Below are 9,483 nucleotides of genomic sequence, written 5' to 3'. Positions count from 1 at the left end.
TGTTGCCAAGTCAACCATGCACTTTATGCTCTGGCAAGGGAAGTCATCTATTTGTCCCTCAATCCCATTTCCCCATTATCCCTGGTGTCATTCCATCAGTCACATTACTATTTTCCCTCATGCTTTAGTTGAGGATCCTCATTGCCTCATCTATCGCGGGCCCTATTATGTCGACATTAGCTCATTAATTCTAGAAGAATGGCCTAGAGGGCGGTGTATCTCGGTTCCAGCTTCCATTCTTGTTCAGTGCCTTGGATCGAGCAGAGGGTCCCATTATTTCCCTTTTCCTTGATCATTTCATGTTCGTGATCCATACACTTGATGGTCCAGTGATGCAGCAGATTGTCCCAGTGATTCCCGAGTGTGTGTGAGATGTTTCATACCTCATGAGGGGGTGGCCCTTCAGGTAGCCCCCCACATGCTTGGATGCATACCTACTATGCTACAGCCTCATATGCATACCTACTATGCTACAGCCTCAGATGCAGTTCCGCAGAGTTGATGGGTTCGATTCCTACCGATCGCAGTGTTCATAGCATGTACATCTCCTCCAGATGATCCATTCAGTTTTGCAAAGACCCTCCTTGTTCAGCAGGGCTTCTTTGGTTGTTCTACCCTCCCTCCCACCCATTTTTTGAGGGAAGGGACTTTGTATCTCATGTACTCAGATATTATTGTATTCATTCATGGCTCATGTTTTTACTAGGTGCATTATGTATATGGGACACATTGTATTATTTTATGGCTCTGTTATGCCAACGTGTCATGTACCATTCAGCATGTACTTTATTGCTTAGTTTCATGTTTCTAGGTGAACCATTATTTTTGTACTAAGTTATCTCAGCGAGTATGGGTATGCCTCCCCTGCCTCATTGAGGTACGGTACCAAAACAACAAAAAAAGGAGACTTGCATTAGTCTCGCCCCCTGTGTCACTATCCTCTCTCAGCTTCAGCTTCATTGGTCTCTCTCTCTCTCTCCTTGACTCTCCTGTGTTGTTTAAGTGATTGTGTCCTTACAAACGTACTTCAGTCTAACGTTTTGCTCCTAACACTCGTACATTGGGGGGAAATCTGTTATCACCAAAAAATTGATCATCTATCCTAATTTATTAGATGGATCGAAGTACACCATGTAAAGCCAATTTTACCATAGTAAAATTGCTAACCACCTTTACTAAGTAATTTATAGTTAAACCCATGAAAAATAATTAAATAAATCATTATTTATTTGCTTTTATTCTAGGAATAATTAATTTAACCACTGTTTTATTATTATTCCTTGTCAAAATTGGCCTAATCATGAAAAATAAACAAATAAATCATCATTTATCTTATTTTTCTCTAATAATAACTAATTAATCATTAATTAATTACTATTCTTTGTTAAGTTTGACTAAATCCCTTAGGAATAATTAAATAAATCATTATTTGTTTATTATTCCTTAACTAATTCCTTGAGATAATAAATAAATCATTTATTTATTTATTATTTCCAAATAAAAGTTTAAATACTTTTTCCCTCCTAAACAAATATAATAAAATACTCCAAGTGGTAATTCCAAGAATGGGATGAATACTATTTTATCATTGCTCATTATTCAAGGATAATTCAATATTTTGTCATAAATAGGAGGGTTTTCCATTCATTATTCACTTTTGATTATTTTCATTGTTGCACTCACTGTTGTAACTCTGATTATTTTCATTGTCACACACCATATTTTTGTTGGGTTTATGCATTATAGAGGAGAGAGACTCTACATAAGCTGAAAGCATTTGAGGATTGCCAAAAACCCATCCCATAGAGGGGGACTGGTAACATATTTTTGTTCCCTTCACAGGTGCTATAATAAAATCATTCATTACAATCTAGTTTCCATTGGATGTTTTGGGGTTATTACTCTTCATTTTACTGTTTAAATATGATTGCAGCATAGATTAGGATTTTGGTGGGTTTTGTTTCTATCAAGAGTTGAAAATCTACAATATTTAGTAGTCATTTCTATTATTGAGATCGTTTGTCATCCACGATCTTAAGTGGGTTCTTTTCATACATCATTGAGAAGAAAACACTACAACATTGGGTACATGCATAAAATTATTCAAGGTGAGTGGAGCCACATGCTCCCTCTGAAAAGTAATAGTGCCCACACTAGTAACACTATACTTACTGTCATCACACATCTCGATATGCATCTTGATATATTTCTCCTCCAGTTTATTGAATAACTCTTTGTTGCCAGTCATGTGGAAAGAAGCTCCACTATCTAAGTACCAGACACTTCCCATCATTGAAGACACCATGCATGCAATGAGGTAAAAGTCCAATTCGAATTGGGAGGCCAAAGCCTCACCCGCCGCTCCTCCTGAGGACTTCTCCTTGGACTTCTTCAATGGACAATTTTTAGCAAAGTGACCCATCTTGTGATAATGAATCTTGTGACAATGAAAGCATTTAACTTTCATCATGTCATTCTTCTTACCTCCATGATAAGAATCTGATTTGGAACGAGAAATTTTACCTTTCCCCTTCCTTGCCTTAATCGCTAAGGCACAGCTCTCTTCATCATCAATCTTTGATGAAGAGTCATCCCTGGTTTTCCTCCTGATCTCATCCAGCATCAAATCCAACCATAGTCATTCCCACTATGGTAGCTTCTCCCGACCATTGACAGAGTCCTGATAACTATGAAAACTCTGGGAGTCCAAGAAGAGCAAGGCTCACCATATCCTCCTCGAAAACTGTGATTCCAAAACTTCCAAGTTCATCCCGACATTGAGTGAACTTGGTCAAGTACTTTGGATTCGTCTCGCCTTTCTCCATCTTGATTTTATGAAGTTTATCCTTCAGTGCCAACTTCCTTTGAGGATTGCTATTCTAATACAAGTCCATCAATGTTTTCCACATATCATGTGGAGTTTCCTTTCCATGGAGACTCAAGACAATGTGTTCTCGAACTCCCTCAAGTATTATCCACCTTGCCTTCGCCACACACTTCTTCCATTTGACCAAGTTCTATGCATCCGTAGCTGCTGGCTTGGGGACTTATTGATCAATGAATTCCTTCAAGCCATTATCTTCTAGTACAGCCTCCATCATATCCCTCCATGCTATAAAATTCGAGTTGCCTTCCAAGGCATACTCAAGCCTCAACCCATGGAACGCAATCTGTCAATCCTGAAGTATGTATGCAAATTCGACTTTCACCTGCAACCCAAAATCTCAAAACTTCGAAATCTCCTCTATAGAGTTGATTTTAAATTATCTCCCTCATCCGAACTCTGATTCAGACAATTTTTTTTTTTGAATTTGGGTATCTTTTCCCAAGGAATCCAAATATGCAATTTGTTTCTAAAAATTTTGCACAAAAATTCTCAAAACTTCTCTGCAAACTCTCGGCCCAAAAAACAATATTTCTCCGATACCATGTAGAAAAACTTGTAGATTCACAATCTACTAAAACAAGAGACAAGAATCTACTTCTACTCTTTACAGCAGAAGCCCATAAACATCGAGAAAAAAATAATCAATAGAGGAAGAGAATCAAAGGCACATAACACAATAAATATCCGGGGAAAGCCACAGCTCAAAACCCCACTATCTATTTTGTATTAATCTAGAAAATCAAGGTGAAATTACAATGCTTGTTCTCTCTAGAACAATCCTAGCACTCAGCAAATTCAATCTCCAACTCATAAGAAATCTCAAGGCCAAAGCTTAGCCAATTCACAAGCTCTCCAAGTCTTTATTCCAATGTGTAATTCCTATGAAGGATAGCTTGTATTTAAAGGGAAATAAAACCTCTAAAAATAGCGCAATCCCTCAAGGATCGGTTCCTGAATGCATGCACTATCAGTGCAACTCAGAAAAATCTAAAACAATTAGTATACTATCCCTGCACTCTAGTCTCAACTAGGCCTTTCTCAGAATGGATATGGATGAATTTCTGATGGTGGAATTTCCAATTAACTAGAGTAGACTAATTAGGTCACTAGTGTCCCAACTGACTGTTTACTCACTATTAGTTCCTAAAACTGATTGGAACTAATTTAACTACACTTAACTCAATAAATTGAGTTAACTAATTACCACTCATTCATAACTCATCCTTAACTCCTATAAGTTAGGGAGAACATATACATGTCTTCTAAAAGACTTCCAATTCGAATTTCCTAAATTAATTAAGTTAATTAAACTTAATTATTTATTTTCAAATTTCTATGAGAAAATAATTCTATTTTAATTCACAGTTTAATTCAAGGACAAATTAAACTGGAATTTCTTGTTGCCATTTCTCAACATATTTATGGCTTCTACACTGGTAACCATCTTGGAAAATCTTTGTACCTTTATTGTTTTTAATGGCTTTACTTCAATATCATATTCTTGCAATTTGGCAAAAAAAAATTCCCATATTCCTTCCATTAATTGTTGACTAAGCATGGTTTTAATAGGAGGATTTGGTACATAGGAAATAACATGAGTTGAGATGATATAAGTTTTGGGTGTGTTATATTCTTTGTATGGCTAGCCCCAAGTGTAATACATTTTTCTTGGGGGGGTGGTTTGTTGGGGAGAGCCCCCACTGCATGAAACTAAGAGAAACACCCAAAAATAAATAAATAAAATTGGGCAGACCCACCCATGGTTTTATGCATGATGATTTTTCCCGTGGTTTTGTAGATTTGGTCAAAGGAACTATGACTATTTTCTAATCTAGGGTTAATGGATTGAGGATTTATGAATGTTTCGACATATATATAATGTATTGTAACATTGAAAGGAATATAATGAAAAATCATTTTGGTTCTCCTGATTTTGGGTTCCAAGAGAAAAATGTTTGTGTATATTTTGCGTTCTCGTCATTGCATATTTTCTATTTTCCTTTAAGAATTTTTTTGCAGAGATTATCTATATAGGGTTAAAACCTTCAATAAGTCCTAAAATGATCAACAACTTTAACCAAGGTGAGAGTTTCTTTTCCCAAATATGAATATTTCAATTCATAGTCATGCAAAATATTATGCATAAATGAAATAAGAAGTTCTCCATTTATATTCTTCTAATTAACAATGGAAACAATAATATCTTCAAAAGCTAAAAAATGAAATATGAAGTCTCATTCAAATTCTAAACTTATCAAGATTGGGGATGTTGTAATTTCCTACTTGATATTCATGGAAGAAATCTACATTTCAGGAATCCATTCAAAATTTCGATTCTTTTTCAATGATTTATTAATTGTAATCACCACTAAAGTGTATTCTATTATAATCTTCATACAATATCTATTTTTCCAGATAATGATTGCACCCCTTCCCAAGAACTTGTAGATCATTTCAGGTCTTTACCTTTCTATGTTAGTATATATTCCTTGTTTACTGACAACATGGCCCAAAATTTTAACTCTTGAGATAGAAAATAGATAGTTCACGGGATTAAGAGATATATCATATGATCTGCAAATTTGGAAAACTTGTCTCAAATTTATAATATGTTGTTCTCTTAGTTTTGAATGTATTGCAATATCATCCTAGTAGTCTTCCATGAACCTTCCTATCATGTCTTTAAATGCTTAGTCCATTGCTCTTTGAAATGCCACTCCAACATTTTTTAATACAAAGAAAATTATAGAATATGCAAATGTTTCCCATGGTGTAACAAAAATATATATTATATCGATCACCTTTAGCAACTAATACTTTATTATACCCAAAAAATCCATCGAGCGTTGACATTAAAGTTGAACGAGTAACTTATTGGAGAAAAATTTCCATATTTCGTAATGGATAAGTATCTTTTACAAGTGCTTTGTTAAGATCATAAAAATCTACACAAAGATTAATTTCTCCATTTTTCTTTCTTACTACTACCAAACTAAATATTCATTTGGAATGTATTACTGGAAAAATGATACCAACATTTTTCATTTTCTCAAGTCCAAGCTTGAATAATGGCTTCAATTTTGGATTTATTATTCTGGTATTATGCTTAAAAGGTTTAGTTCCTTCCTTGAGTGGTATCATGTATTGGAAAATTGACTTACCATATTCCTTCAATTCATAATACATCCATTAAAATATATCTTGGAATTCCTTAAATAAGTTAAGGTATTGTTGTACTTGTTTTTTGGTGCAACTTGTTCCCAAGTTCAAGTATTTAGGATTTTCTAATGTACCAATTTTAATCTTCTAAGTATCTTGAACTTTTCTCCAAGAATAGTCTTCTTTCAAATTATGATCTTTTAATCGATAATTTCTTGTAAATAAATACTACATACTAACATATTTCTCTGGGATAAAATCCCATTTTAAATCCTTCATCAAGCTTACATTTTGATAATTGATATCATTTTGGGAGTCATTTGGACCTAGTTGTTTTGATGATGTTTCTCCTTCATCATAAATAAATTCTCTAATATGATCATCATTTTTTAACACTTGTCAATAGTCTCCATTGTCAGGCATAAGAGCACAATAGATTGTCTCTAAATGAAAAGAGATTTAAGATGTGTGGTCTATTGAATTGAACATAGAAGATGAAGTTTCCAATGAAACAACCTCTTTATTTTTTTCTCATGGGACAAAATTTATATTAAAGGAACTAAATTTTTTGAGAATGCCATAAACCCTTATACCAAATGATTTCAATCATTACCTTTTATCTTATATTTATTTTTTATTTGATGTATGACTAGTTGAGAATCCCCTTTATAAATTAAATCCTTGATGTGTATTTGGGTGGCAAGGACCAACCCTTGAATTATGCCTTATATTATGCTTCGTTATTTTGCAAGGAAACTCCAATATGAAAGCATGAGGGTAAATCTAAGAATTTGGGTAGTGAAATATTATCTCAACTCCAACTCTAGAGTTGGAACGAGCACCATCAATCAAAATTTTCCAAAATATTTGGGGAATATCTCCTTCACTTTTCTTGATATATTCTACATCAAGAATAACATATTTTCCTATTCATAAGTCTATGCAACTTTATGCAAGGTCACATTCTTTCTTTTCCAAGGAAACATGCTTTCTTTGTTCTCTTGGGATTTTGACAAGAGATCCATATTTATTAGGAAACAACATACAAGTCCCATCATTCATGATATATTTTCTTATCATAGAACACCAGTCATGACCAAGAATAAATCCATGAGTTATTGGATCAACCACAATTACAATGAATAATGTATTTATATGTAGAGAAGAGCTTATCCATGCACAAAAGTATTTAATCTCACCATAAGCAAGGACCTTTTTGAATTGATAGCATATATACTTTCACCAAATTAATAATATTTTTTATATTCAAGTCCCAAATATTCCATTGTAGCATCACTATTGATTATGCAATTATGTAGAACAAAGTAATTGTTTTCAAGAAAAATATAAAAAGGAGGCACATTTCCTATGACTATAGTTGGAAAGTACTTGGGTCTTTTTTCACTACCAATCAAAGTTTCATCGATTCTGGAGCTTGAATTATTGATATTCTCCAAGAAATTTAGCAATTTTTCTCTTTGTTGGGGTATTTTAATAACCTTAGAAAAAGGAGAGTGATTTGTAGCTTTATGAATTTGTCCATTATGTTGGAAGTCATCTTCATCATTACATTAACATGTTCACATGTCTATCACCGCTTAGCTTGTTCAAGAGTATTATAAATTACTTTTCCTTTGTCTTCTTGACTGGTGGGATTGAACTTGTTTTGTTGGGTTCTTGTTTGAATCAAACTATCCTAATCTTCTTCAAAAGTTCATTTCTTGTCACAATGATTTTGAGCAAGAGTTTGTATGTTTCTTCAAACTACGTTGATTTTATGATATTGGATTCTTGAGATCTTTCATCGATCATGGATCTAGCTAATCTTGATTCTCTTACAAAACGTTATCTTCTTCCAAAATGACTACATTTGGATTAGGCACATGAGGAACTCTTGGTGTATGTTCTTCAAGTCTCTAATTTCTATCTATTCTTTCTACTTGTCATGAAACAAGATGCTCATGCCTTTTAATATGAGTGATGTTATTTTGCATCTATCTCAAAGATAAATTGATTTAATGGATTAGGCACATGATGAACTCTTGGTCTATGCTCTTCAAGTGTCTAATTTCTATATATTATTTCTACTTGTCATGAAACAAGATTCTCGTGCCTTTTAATATGAGTGATGTTATTTTGCATCTATCTCAAAGATAAATTGATTTAAGTGATTTTTGCCTCTTATCATGTTCTTGATACTCTTAAAACATTCCTTGTATTTGAGTTTGTCCTTGAAATATTCCCATCCTAACTCCTTGATCTAGAAATATACTTCATTGAATTCCTTGATCTTCTAAAGGTGCTCTTAAAACTATTGGATCTTATGGATATTTTCATGAGGATGAAGGTTTTGAAGACGTTGCCAATCTGGATGCTTATCTCTATACATATCAAATCAACATTTATCTGTCATATATTCTTCCATTTCAACAGCTTTTCTTTTTGCTTTTTGTAATTGTATAATTCTAGAAGATTTAATATCATACTTTACATTTGATGGTGTGAAGTTAAGGTAGCATCCAAATATTTATCTACAATGTTGGCTCCTCCTTCCATTCTTATTTTTATCTATAGTATCCAACACTCATTTCTATGGGGTGGGGGGGGGAGGATGCAGCGGGGTTGGTGTGGGGAATCAAGAATAAACATGGACCCTAGTGGCATGGTATAAGCTATGCAAACCTAAGTTTGTGGGTGGTAGCACAATTGGAGAAAAGCATGTTGGAAAGCCTTTGTGTATCTGAGTGATCTGAAGTAAAACCCCCCCAGACATGTCTCACCAACTGAGCAAAAAAATTAAAAAACTATGCAAATGTAAACTAATAAGGGGTACCAATACTAATGGATTTTATCACTTTTATCCATTTTTATGGATGCCAAGATCTTGTGGTGTTGTATTCAAGGGGAAAATGCCTATGGAAACACATCAAGTATAGAAATAATGCATCCTTTAGGAATCTAATAAGAGTTGTCAAGAACCAAGTAGGATCCTCCACTTGGAACATAGCCAAGAAGGGTAATCATATCATCTAGAAACATCACTTCTAGGAAGTACATGATGGTCAATTGGCTTACTCTAGGAAGACTCCTAGAAGCAAGTTCCAAAATTCTCTGGAAGGTAGAAACTAACATATCTTAGATTACATATGTCAGCTAACAGTACTGACAATGTTGGTGATTACTAGATAAATCCTAATTCTTAGGCTAAATGGAGGAAACGAAGATTATAGGAAGATTGGCATATGAATTCAAATGAGGAAGATAGGTCATCCTTCTAGCATGAATTCCAAGAGTGTTATATCAATGTCTTCAATTAGTCTAATATGTTTAGATGGGGTTATAAAACCAGTGGAACATTCACTATCAAGGAGGCCTATAACATAGCATGTTATTTTCAATAGCACCCTAAGGTAATGATCTAGAAATCTATATGGACT

Source organism: Pinus tabuliformis, chromosome 4_1 (assembly GCF_031772625.1).
Source record: "Pinus tabuliformis cultivar Carrire ecotype Pingquan chromosome 4_1, CPIR1, whole genome shotgun sequence".
NCBI classification, from domain to species: Eukaryota; Viridiplantae; Streptophyta; class Pinopsida; order Pinales; family Pinaceae; genus Pinus; species Pinus tabuliformis.
This window is presented reverse-complemented; position numbering follows the sequence as displayed.